The sequence below is a fragment of the Myotis nattereri genome (assembly GCF_964212035.1).
Source record: "Myotis nattereri genome assembly, chromosome: 1".
Taxonomy (NCBI): Eukaryota; Metazoa; Chordata; class Mammalia; order Chiroptera; family Vespertilionidae; genus Myotis; species Myotis nattereri.
Genome location: NC_138075.1, coordinates 211,431,289 through 211,444,127, shown reverse-complemented (window position 1 = coordinate 211,444,127; position 12,839 = coordinate 211,431,289).

Genomic DNA, 12,839 nt, shown 5'->3' with positions numbered 1-12,839 from the left:
CCCCAAGGGAAACAGTAGTGCATGAAGCAGCAGGCGGTGGGGAGGAGCCCAAGGCGGGGCCTGGCGCTGCACTGCTCCCACTCATCCTGGACCTGCTGCTGTGGAGGCTGCTGCAGCTGCACTGCCAGCCATCTGGCTCATGTCGGTCAGCTGAGTGGTGCTCCCGCTGTTAGAACGCACTGACCACCAGGGGGTAGCTCCTGCATTGAGCATCTGCCCCTGGTGGTCAGTGTGCATCATAGCAACTGGTCAACCAGTAGTTTGGTCATTCAGTCACTTAGGCTTTTATGTATATAGATGGATTATATATATTAGCAGAGCTATATAAAGGTGCTATGAGAGTAAGAAGGAAGGAAGGAATAATATTGCCACAAATGATTTTAGCACTAGTATTGCCTGAGTGAATTAATCTATGATTATGGTCATAAATAGTGCCTTATTTATACAGTATGTCATGTCATAATGAATATAACCAGGTGGTATTGAAAAACTTTAAGATTGACAACATATTTGCTAACTTGGTAACAAATATATATCTTGGTGTCTGGTAATACTTTTATATATAGTATTCTAAGAGTTGTTTGTAAATTTACTTGGTAAGCCCTAAGGAATATGATACATGGCTTGCTTAATGTAATAGAAATATATAAAATTTTCAGGAATATTATTGTTTATATATTTCTATCACCCCATATAGGATACTCCTTGGTGGTTTGAAATTCTGTATCACTTTTTCAAAGGAAACTCCTTGTCCTCCATTCCCTTTTCTTCATCCCTGGAGCTGCAAAGCAGATATCTTGGTGGTGAGACAGTTTTAACAAATGAATGAAGAACATACCCTAGAGGATAACAGAGCAAGTTAGAAGCAATTGGCAAGTTACATTACATTATGTAGTAGGACCACATAACCCTCTTGGAATACTCAGGTCTCTCTACACTGCAGAAGAAGAAAAAAAATTCTATATTGTTTGAGCCATTGCATCTTGGTCTTCCTTTTTGCAATAACATAGTCAGTGACAGGTTCCCTTCATTTGATTGATATAGGGAGACAAGCAAGTCTGTTGTTGGTTGAAAGATCAGGAATATATTTCAATTTAGAATGAATGGAAAAGTTCAGATTGATCAATGTGGGAGAATGACATAATGAAAACCCCATGCATGTTGCATTGCAAAATTCAGTTGTGTACATCAAAAGAATCATATATTTTTTTCTATTTTTGAAAGTGTGTTTTTGAGACAGGGTAGGAAAGGTACAGGGTGTATTTATAAACTTACCAGAAATGAAGTTACAAAGCATTGCTCCAGGAGAGATGATTTTTGTCATCACTATTTTACTGGGAAATTCTACATCATCAAAGCCCTATCATTTTGGTGATATATGATACTAATAAAGCATCATGATGACCATGATGATGTATATGTGAGTCATAATATATCATCAGAATGATATCTCTGAAATGATTTATCAGGATAGTACATCACTATGGTGACATTACATTGATGTTAAAGTAACAGCAGGAATACATCCCTCAGACTTAAAATCCTCATTTTAATAATAAATGCTTTATTTTTATGAATTTACTTTAATGAGAAATGAAGTGTTCCAGTATGTCAGCTTGATAAAAAAAAAGAACAAAAGAAATTCAAAATATTAAATCTGTGTATTTGACTATCATGGAAAAGGTACTGTCATATAAAGAAAGATTTAAATGTACAAATCAAATGAACTATTCAATTATTTCTGGAAATATTTCTCTCTTACAATCCAATTAACTATGGTTACAATTTTGTCCCAGATCTCCAATTATTGTTACTTTTTTACACACGTAGTAGGTTAAATTACATGCTTTACAATAATAATGTAAAAGAGGCTTTATGTTCAGTTTCCTTCTTGATAACCGTTGAAAAAGTTGTACCTGAGCATCAAAACACAGATGTCCGAATGAAATGATCAGCCCCAAGTAATAGGTGAGTGGATATGTTCTCCCACTTCTCTGAGAACTTAAAATCAAACACATAAACAAAAACAAACACAAAACAGAAATTCCTATTATTACTTAATTTAGGGTAGAGTCAGTACATCATTCAGACAGACAGTAGGATTTAAATTTACCAACTTTCTGAAGTCAATGTTCTTATAATTCACTTCCATACATCTTATGGTAGGTGAAAATTTGCTATGTCCTGGAATGCTGTAGGAGTATGCCTGCCAAGACATTCTGTGATGAAGGTGCAAGAGCTGCTGTGATATTTCTGGCTTTTGATTGATATGGAGGAAATAGTAACTAAAAGGATTGTGGGCTTAAGTGGTTGCTACTAATTGCTATTGATAAAGGAGTATTAAATATAGGGCAACCTCAGAATGATTAATCAGAAATGTAAAGGAAAGTGTGGGAGAGTCTCCCTGGCCGTATTTACAGATATTTATCTCTTGGACCAAGAGGATGCACAGAGTTGAAGACCAGACACAGGGTTTACATCTCATACAGCCAAAAGGGTCCATCTTGAGACTGGGAATGTAAGAAACATTAAGTCACACATTTGGTGACACCAGCAGCAAACCATTGTAAAATGGACACGGCAGACTTAAGATTGGGCCTGAGCAGATTGAGAGGGCAAAAGTAAGTTGAATGGATGGTCAGTTTGTTCAGAACTTTCTGATTTTCTTTCAGTTCACTACAGCCTTGTAAAGGGATCCCTATAACCAGCTGACAGAGAAAGAAAAAGGCCAGGCGTGTTTCATGTATGGGTCAGGCAAGCACGTAAGCACAAGCTGAAAATGCGCCTTCATCATCGCCCCACTCTACAGTAACCTGGGCCCTGGCTGGTTTGGCTCAGTGGATGGAGCACTGGCCTGCGGACTGAAGGGTCCCAGGTTTGATTCTGGTCAAGGGCACATTCCCAGGTTGTGGGCTCGATCCCCAGTAGGGGTCATGAGGGGGCAGCTGATCAATGTTTCTCTCTCATCATTGATGTTTTTATCTCTCTATCACTCTGCCCTTCCTCTCTGAAATCAATAACAATGTATTGTTTTTTTAAAAAAGTAATCCTGAATGACATTGGTGATGGTAAATCTTCCCATTGGGAAGAACTTTGAATACAGCTCCTGATCATTTGCTCTGTTTGGAAAAATACGTCACTCAACTCAGGGATAAAGTTGGCCCCATGGGCAGCGGTAAATGCCTTGACTTATGCAGGAGCCTGGAAAGAGCAAAATTAAGAAAAGGACCTGGGGAATATATGTTAATAGACAAACTGTATTGTAGAAAAATGTGAAAATCTTTTAATTGCACAGTAATATGCACCAGGTAGCATTCACTAAAGGGAGGCATAAAAATCCATATTTCTACAAGTCTGTTGGATATTTCCAAACTGAAAATTTGCAGATACCTTGAGCTGTCCAAAAGCAAACACCTCATGCTGCTTTTTAAAATTTGCTTTTATTCATTACTTATGTCAGTTCATTTGAAACACAATGTTCTAGATGTTGGAGAATTTTATCAGGACAAAGTTCAATCTTCTTGTAAATCTTGTGGAAATATTGGGTTGAATGTGAAGGTCATATGGGTTTCTATGTGAAGAGGGAGTCTGAAGTAGCTATAAAAATATTCAAAATCAATTCTGGTATACCCACTCCCTATTACGAAGGTAAACTGAAGAAGTAAAGAATACATACAAATATATGTTTGGAAATGAAAGTGATTTTTATCATAGCAAGAATTGCTATGAAGTTATCAGAGATAATACCTGGTTGAAAATAATGTCCTCAGAATGTAATCTATAAGAACAAAGGGATACTCTTAAACTTTATATGGTTTTTCATGTACTCAAAGAAATATTTGAAAAGTTTGTTTTATTTAAGTAGTTTTTACTAAAGCAGAGAAACTGAAAAGGAATATATATATATTTTTGTGTGTGATATATATTCATCAACCCTGGACAATAAATAATGTAATCTTAATACATACTCATCAGAGCAGCCTGGTATAGAAGACAAAGAACCTCAGGTTGGATATACTCTGAGTAGGTCATATTAAATCTATAATAATAAAAGCATAATATGCTAATTAAACCAGATAGTGGGACGTCTTTCTGGATGACCTTCTGGATGAAGCTGTGGTGGCAGAACAAGGCATAGGTGGTTAGGAGTGATCAGGTAGGCAGGTGAGCAGTTAGGGGTGACCTGGCAGGCAGGCAAAGTGGTTAGGGGTGATGAGTCAGGTAGGCAGAGTAGTTAGGTGCAATCAGGAAGACAGGCAAGTGGTTAGGGGTGATCAGGCAGGCAGGTGAGTGGTTAGGGGCAATCAGGCAGGCAGGCAGGCCAGTGGTTAGAAGCCAGCAGTCCCGGATATGGAGAGGGATGTCCGACTGCCAGGTTAGGCCCAATCCCACTGAGGGGTCCCAGATTGCGAAAGGTTGCAGGTGGTTTGAGGAACACCCCGCCCCCGTGCAGGAATTTCATGCACCGGGCCTCTAGTAGTTACATAATATTCATTCATGTAAGATCAGTCATTGAATAATTAAATTGATTAAGACTGGAATCTTGTTTTCAGGGAAATTTGAGACTACAATATTATGTAAGGAAACAGATATGAACTAAGAAGATAGTATAGGAAAAAATTTATCAGGATTTGTCTTGATATATTTAAGATTAAATTAAAAATTAATAAAAATATATAGCAGTAAGTTAAATAGAGGTAAACAAAGTAAATGTGTGATCTCATTGGGAATGAGGGTAATTCATTGATCATTGATGAACTATTTTTGAGTCTTTGCCCTAAAATTACAAATTATAAAAACTGATTTAGTTTATCTGTAAAATTATAATTGACACTTAATTTTTTATATCAATGTATATTTTATTTTACTTTTTTATTTAGAAATAAAATACCATAAAAATAATGATTAAACAGCAGGTAGTGGTACTTTTTTTAAAAAAAAATATCAAATTTCTATTTTTATAATTTATTCTTTGAACATATTCTTCTTTACATAAATGTCATATGTATGTATTCTCATCTTAGAATACTGTACAAACACATGCATTGCAAGGAATTAACTAAAAATATACCTTGTTTAACCTATTATTTTAATGACTTCTGTTATTTCAGTGTTAGTAGCAATCTTGGGAGCATGTTATTTAATTTTTAAAAGACTAGTTTTTACTATTATTTCTATTAGGATATGTCAAATATAGTGTTAAATTAGAAACATACTCTGGATGTGTTACAGAATTCATATAAAGAGAACAGATGACAACCTCAAGGTCAAAAATCAGGTTGTTAATAAGAACAGAGTTTTTCAAAGCTTTCTTAGCTCTTCAGTTGAATCCCTGGATGTTCCAGCCTTGTAAAGGCAGCAAAAAGGGCAAAGAGAGGTTACTGCTTTCAGGGTCTGGATATATTGAGGTTCACTTTATTGTTGATGCTATTTTCAGTTACATTTTATATCTCTAAGATAATGGATGACTTATTTGCTTTTATTTTTATGTTTTATAGATATATAAAATGATATAATACATATAATTATATAAGTATACAGTTATATGCAGATATGGTTAGGCTTTTTGTGAGTAAAATTTGGAATTACATGAATTATTCACTAAAAACTAAATAATGAATAATTAAATCTATGTAGAAGAATACGAAGTCACATCCAGAAATGGCTGATGGGAAAATATAAATATAGTCTTTCAAGCTGAGCAGAGCATCAGATTTGAATATCAAACAAATATATTGACATTGCTATACAAATTACAGTGAATCTTAATTGCTTCACCAAGTATAAATGACACTGTCACCTGGGTAACAAGCTTGTAAGTTATACATAAGAAATTCACATTAGATTTTAGAATTTCCAAACTCCAAAATCACGTAAAAAAAAAAAATCAAGTCAATTATTATGTTTAAAACACACGATTGTAGAATGTTGTTTGTGTGTGTATCTGTGATCTGGGAGCATGTATGACGATTCCTGAATTTCTAACCCAAGGACAAAAATTAAAGCTGTTTAGAAATGGATTTTAAAGAAACACTCAGCCACTGTAAGTTTCCTCCCTGCAACAGACAATCAGTGACTATCTGTGCAGGCACTGACTGAAACCTAGCAACCTGTGCCTTTGTAATTAATGTCCTATATTCCTTATTTTTTGTTTGTTTGTTTGTTTTTAGAAAGAAAAATCATATAAAGTGGGGCTAATGATTTAAACTTTTGTATCAAATATTTTTGTTATAATTTTGGCATAATCTTAAATGTTATATTTTTACTTAGACAGAATATTAACAATTAAGTCCCTAACCCTATGTCATTAAAGCTTGAACAAACAAAGTTGTCATTTTATTTCGAAGACAATCAGTGGAAAGAAAATGTCAATCTCCTGGTAACAAACTGCAAATGAAACAGAATGAAAGACACAGAAAAAATAAAATAAAATTAGTGTTGATACCATAAAAATGGTATTATATTTGAAATCTATTTCTTGATTACTCATTAATTATTCTGTTTTAAGAGGAGAAATAAATTCGATCAACAAAATTTCTCTCAAAGGTTTTACAAGAAAATGTAACAAATAAAATCTACATTGAAAATGACATAGAAAACAAAATCACCATTATTTCTATATTAGATTAGATTAATTGGTTAGTGAAATTAATGGCAATTTTAACACTTAAGGAAACGTTTAGTATTAGCACCTGAAATCCCAATGTGTATGAGGTCTTCCACGCAGTAGAAGTGTGAGGCATGGGGTAAGTGTTTGTTTCCAAATTCTGTTCCACTAACAACCAAATGCATTTGCTTAGAAAAAATAATATTAATTATTTTGGGAAGAGTATTTAAAAATTGTCAAAAAGTTATTTTTACCAAAAATAAAGGATTTGCTTACATGTTAATAATAAAAATTATCCTAAATTTTTCATATATTATAACAAATATTAAAGCAATAAATATTTGTTAGTCACAAAATGAGCATCCCAAACTAAATGTAACAAGGATGCTTCTTAAAGATTTCTACTCAACTACATTATACTATAGCAACTATATCATGCTTATTACAAAGTTATGTTATTACAGTTTTTATAATGTAAGAGCAGAATCAAATCAAAACAAAAAATTTACTTCAATTTATTAATTTGTTCACAATATACTTGTTTTAGAAGAATATTCTAGGAAAAACTAGCTAGTTTTGGAATTTAATTGAAAATAATGGTCACATAGCCTAAAATTTCTTCTTAAATTAACTCCTTTTTTTCCCTTTCCATTATATTTATTAATAAACTTATTTACCTCTTTTTTTAAGAACAAAATGTACTGTAGTTAAATATATATGTCATAACTTTATTTAAAATGAATTATAGTAACAGTATTCAGAAAATTAATGTTGTCACTTTGGGCACAATGTTTCTGTTTTAATCCTTAGCCTTAATTTTTGTCCTTGATTTCTGTGTCACAAAATTGAGAGTATATAGACAGTGATTAATATAATCTGGAATCTAATGCCTCCTGGATAGTAATGCTTCAACCTCATTGTATTAACTCATCTTGGAAAGATGCAGGAGATTATTTTCTTCAAAAAAAGTGAAGTCAAGGTCAATGAAAGCCTGGCCTATGTATGGATTTTATTTCTGAAATGTTACAGTTACATAAAATACAACTTTTATAATATATAGAATAGGAATAATAGAAATTATCCACAGCAAATGAAGGAATTTTATATAAAGTAAATGGGATTAAGAAGCAAAACTTACCACTTATAAAAATAATCATGGAGATATAAAGTACAGCACAGGGAATATAGCCAAATCTAATCTAATAATAGACAAACATGGTAATTAACTGTACCTCCAACACGCTCCCCTTTGGCTAACCAGGGTGATATGCAAATTAACTGCCAACCAAGATGGCAGCCGGCAGACAGGCAGCTGAAGCGAACAGGAGGCTTGGTTGCTCCAGTGATGGAGGAAGCCAAGGTTCCCCGCCTGCCGCCGCCAGCCTCTGAGCTGCACTCTAAGCAATTATGTTGCAATTATAGAAGCTAAACAAACCCCAGATACCTGCTTTCAGCATCCGAGGCCTCAAGCTGGAGCCGGCCTCAGAGCTAAAGCCAGCTCTCAGCTCCAGTGACAGCCATAGAAGGTAAATAAATCCCAAAAGAAAAAAAAAAAAAAAAGAAAAAAAGGAGAGGTTTGGAGCTTCAGTCGCCCACCAGCCTGAAAATGGAACTCAGCCCCTCACCCAGTCTGGCCAGGCACCCCAGTGGGGACCCCCATCCTGAAAGGGGTCCAACCAGCTGCAAACAGCCATCATCCCCTCATCCAGGCTGGCCAGGCACCCAAGCGAGACTCCTACCCTGATCTGGGACACCCTTCAGGGCAAACCAGCCAGCCCCCACCCGTGCACCAGGCCTCTATTCTATATAGTAAAAGGGTAATATGCAAACTGACCCTAACAGCAGAAAGACTGGGAATGACTGGTCACTATGACACACACTGACCACCGGGGGGCAGATGCTCAATGCAGGAGCTGCCCCCTGGTGATCAGTGAGCTCTCACATGGGGGGAGCTCTACTTAGCCACAAGCTAGGCTGATGGCTGCCAGTACAGCGGTGGTGGTGGGAGCCTCTCCTGCCTCCTCAGCAGCGCTAAGGATGTCTGACTGCTGTTTAGGCCTGCTCCCCACTGGCAAGTGGACATCCCCTGAGGGCTGCTGGGCTGCCAGAGGGATGTCTGATTGCCATCTTAGGCCCAATCTCCCAGGGAGCAGGCCTAAGCCAGCAGGTGGTCATCCCCCAAGGGGTCCCAGACTGTGAGAGGGCACAGGACGGGCTGAGGGACCCCCCCCCCCCCGAGTGCACAAATTTTTGTGCACTGGGCCTCTAGTATTATAATAAGCATGCATGGTGCCAGATAGGTACTAGATTTATATGGTGATCACTTCATAAGATATAAAAATGTCTAATCACTATGTTGTACACATGAAACTAATCTATACTAATAAAAGGGTAATATGCTAATTAGACCAGGAAACCTTCCTGGAGACCTTCAGACGTCCATCTGGACAAAGCCACGGTGGCAGGGCCGAGGCAGAGTTGGTTAGGGGTGATCAGGCCAGGAGGGAAGGGCAGTTGGGGGCGAGCAGGCTGGCAGGGGGAGCATTTGGGGGTAAGAAGGCCAATGGGGGGGCAGTTGGGGGTGAACAGGCTGGCAGGCAGAGTGGTTAAGGGTGATCCGGCAGGCAGGCAGGTGAGCGGTTAGGAGCCAGCGGTCTTGGATTGCGAGAGGGATGTTGGACTGCTGGTTTAGGCCTGATCCCACAGGGGGTCCCAGATTGGAGAGGGTGCAGGCTGGGCTGAGGGACACCCGCCCCATGCATGAATTTATAGTAAATGTCAAATATAATAAAAAAATCTAAAATATTTTAAATGAAAGTAAATATATATATATATATATATATATATATATATATATATATATACATATATATATATATATATTTGTGTGTGTGTGTGTGTGTGATATATATAAACACCCAGTAAAATAAAGTACCAGACATTCTGCGTATAGGAGGGAACTACCTGATTATATGCCAAGACTAAAAAGATAAACTACACATTTTGTGGAGAAACACGTGTTGATGATCTCATCTTACTTCATCATACTTCCTGGCTTCCTTGTCCTTCTCCTTTAAGCATATCCCCTCATCTCCTATTTAACTCACAGATCACCTCCTCTGTAAGTTTCAGATTCACAGGAAGGGCATTTGGGTACAGAGTAGGATATGTGCTACAGAGGACTTTAATGAGAGGTGAGGACAAGATACCATCAGTGCCCAGGTGAAGCAGCTGGTTGATTGGAAAGACAAAAATGTTTGTAAAGGGGAGAAGAAATCACTAAGTAAATGTCAACAAAATACTTGAACAAATTCTTGCCTGCTAAATGTAAAAAAATGTAAATAAAAAAGAAATAAAGAAAAAAGATGTGACATGTCTGGGAAGCATAAAGAAGTGAAGTAGCGAAAGACAGGATGACCATAAAAGAAAGATGCACACCGCTTTCACATGTTGGACATATCCTGTCAAATATAAAAGGAGAATGATCAATTGTTTTCATTCTCACTTTCTAATGCTCACACAATTTAATTACTTGCTTTTTCAGATTCTATATGCACCTTACTGTGGATATAGAGGCTGAAAATAGCATCATTTTTTTTTTCTTTTGCTCAGTGATTCTGTGCGTCATGCACGTGACAGGAGCTCAGCCGGGCTCTCTTCACTGGGGGTCGCATGCCCTTTAGTCGGGTAAAAGCTGCTTCCACTAATTTTATACTGCAGTCACTGTGGTTCATAATCTTGCCTGGTAAGTTGGTGTCTTTTTGCAATTTTATGATATCATACAACTGCCTGTTTTTATGATTATCTCGTTCTCTTCACTAAGAGTTTGAGAAATTTTGATACTTTCTTCTTCATCTATTTAAAGTCTCAGAGAACTGACATAACACAGGAACTGTAAAATAAAATGTCTCCAAAGGCCAGGCTCAAAAAAGAGAAAGTGGTCCACGCATACCATGTAAATGATACAGGGCTTGGTGTGGGGACATATGCTCCATAGAGCTCACAATTCTGCACAGCCTATGAGGGCACAGTGAGGCTTGAGTGCCAAAACATACAAGTGTCTTAAGAATAAATATGCTTAACATAAGCCTCTACAGTGTCAATAGCTGGGAAAAAGAAAAACAATCAAATAAACTAATGTTTCTAAACCATGACTAGAATATTTACTTTCTCCTGTGCAAGAGAAGCACACATCCTCACCAAGGAGAGAAATGATCCTTTATAATAAAGAGCTAATATGTTAATTAGACCAGATGGTGGAATGACCTTCTAGAACGACCTTCCAGATTGACCTTTTAGAATGACCAGTGGGCGGTAGAAGGGGCTGGGGGCCGAGAGGCAGCCAAGGCTGCAAGGGCCTACCCTTGCATGCATTTCATGCATCGGGCCTCTAGTTTAAAATAAATAAGAATCTGGCATTGGAAACTATCATCTGACTACAAAAGGGAAATGTCTGTGTGTGTGGGAAAATGACAGTGCGACATTAAGAGATGGAAGAGGTTCTCAGACAGGTGACATCCTGTCCCAGCTGCCTGGTGGTTTTACTGCAGCTGCAGACGATGGGACCCAAGAACAGGAAGACCTATGCATGCTGGAGTAGGGGGTTTGGTTTAACCAATAAAATGTTCCAAAATGAACATCTTTATGTGCATACTTACTTCAGTAGCAGCTTTAAAAATTATTTTTTCACTATTACCTAATAATAAATTGACGATCTCAGAGGCAAATGATATAGTTTCCCACAGAGTCTGACAGATACATGGGGACAAGATAGGAAAATGGAACAAAGAGGTCCCCAAGAGTATTTATTAATTATTATTATATTAGAAAAAGACTGTCCTGGTTTTATTAACTCTGCCTTTATGATTAACTCCAAGTCCTTTCTTTCATCTGAAATATCTTAAATGTGTGTGTAAATACAATACAAGCAACAGCACGTGTATGTTGGAAAATGGCCACTAGACAGCTGTTGGTAAGTTTTTGCGTAGCCTAGGGAAGTCTCTAATCAGTGTGTGCTGTTTGTATGAGCACTGCTAATAAAAATGTATTGTGTATCCATAGATTACAAATTAAATAATAAAGTAAAATGCCAACTTGGAAATAATTTTATCATCCCAACCACTGGTCTAATGTAATATTTTTCAGGATGTTGTATAGCCTTTGTTCTATGTTGAAATAAAAAGAAAAAGGCAAAGTATACATGAAACACAAAAGGCTGCATAGCACTCTTTGAAATGTGTCTTGGGCTTGCACTGAGCTATGAGAAAAGCAGTCTCTAGTGATGCTACAAATGTCTTTTTAAAAGGTGGCTGACATTGTCAGGTGTAATAGTTGAGAAATCTATGTAATCTTGTTTGATGTTAAATCCAAGGGCAAAGTCTAGATTCCATCGCCCAGAGCAGGACTGTTAAATGAATAGGAGGCTTCTATTTCTAGGTCTGGCTCTCAGGGAATTTTTGAAAGCATGACCAAATATGATTTTTAAAAACCTACTTAAATGAAAATAATATGGTTTTTTTGAGTAGTTGTTGATATGGGGAATTCAAATCCATTAGAAAAAAATACTTTGCATTATATAATCACTAAATTAGCATTTATGCCATTTAAACAGGGTTGGAGAATGAAAAACTTTTGTGGAACCCTAAACTATAAACTCAAAAGCAAGACCTTAAGCGATTGACATGTGAAGTCCTTGTGAATTTATTGAAGTTTCTGAGGAAAAGGATTTGTAATAATTTCTCACTGATTATCTGAGTATAAAGGTGACCTGGAACAAAATCTAATAACAAAAACTAAATAAGTTGACAAGAACAAATCAATGGTACTTTTAATTATATGAATTAGGTCTGTTAATATACGGCATCATAAAATGCATTTTCTAAGGACACATAATTTGTAAAATGTGAATTAAAGAAATGTACTTTTTCTCTATCAAATTATAAGAAGGACACTTATAGAAGTACAGAAAAAAAGAAAAAAAATGATTTGTGTATTTTTTCTACAATGCCTCTAACTGCAACCAAGAAACTCAATTTTTTTTTTGTTTTATTCCTCATTGCCTTGCCTATAGGAGATATCAGTTCCTAAAATAACTGAAAAACTTTAAAAATACAGTTAATTTAAGGGATAATCTAACAGCAAGGGCAAATGGTCAGTGTAGACAAACATGAAAAAGCAGCAAGGTTAGATAGAGATTACTATATATTTCAGTGTCAAGTATAGTCAGTTCAAT